Source organism: Gavialis gangeticus, unplaced genomic scaffold, assembly GCF_001723915.1.
Source record: "Gavialis gangeticus isolate Ggan-Ray unplaced genomic scaffold, GavGan_comp1, whole genome shotgun sequence".
NCBI classification, from domain to species: Eukaryota; Metazoa; Chordata; order Crocodylia; family Gavialidae; genus Gavialis; species Gavialis gangeticus.
In genome coordinates, this window is record NW_017729025.1 from 141,992,280 (window position 1) to 141,992,908 (window position 629).

General features: G+C 65.2%; 1 protein-coding gene across 3 annotated transcripts in view; it reads right to left on the reverse strand.

Annotated features, from left to right (window-relative positions):
* The window catches only part of ABCC8 (ATP binding cassette subfamily C member 8), a 194,658-nt gene that overhangs the window by 192,921 nt on the left and 1,108 nt on the right, over positions 1-629 (reverse strand). The window lies entirely within an intron of this gene.

Here is a 629-nt window from a genome sequence, read left to right on the forward strand (position 1 = left end):
GGGGGGCGGCGGGGTCCCCAGCCCTAGCCGGGGCGCAGCCCGCCCGGCAGGAGGCAGAGGGGGGAGGGGGGGTGATGCCGCGGCGGCTGCGGGGAGGCTGCCCGAGTCCCAGCGTCGCTGCTAAGCGGGGAGCGCCGGCACCGGCGGGCGGCAGCCTAGGGCCACATCTGCCCGCAGCATCGCGCCTTCGCCCTGCCCGGGCGCCCGCCTTAAAGGAGCCGCCTGCCCCCCCACCCGCGTAACGGGGAGGGCGACGCCTCCCCGCCCCCCGCCTCTAGGGCAGGCCTGGGCGGCGTGTGCGTGTGCAAACCCGGGAGCGTGTCTGCGTGTGTAAAAACCTTTGCGGGGGGGGCGTAAAATCCTGGTGAGTGAGTGTATGCAAAAACCTGGGGAGCTTGTGTGTGTGTGTGTGTGTGTGTGTGTGTGGAGCATGTGTGTGGATGGACCGTGTGGGTGTAACAATGCTGGGAGTGAGAGTGTGCACGGACATGTGTTGTGTGTGTACAAAGCTGGGGAGCATGTGTGTGTAAAAACCTAGGGGGGTGTAAAAACCTGGGGAGCATGTGTGTGTGTGTGTGTGTGTGTGTGGATGGAGCATGTGTGTAAAAATGTCAGGAGTGTGTGTGTGT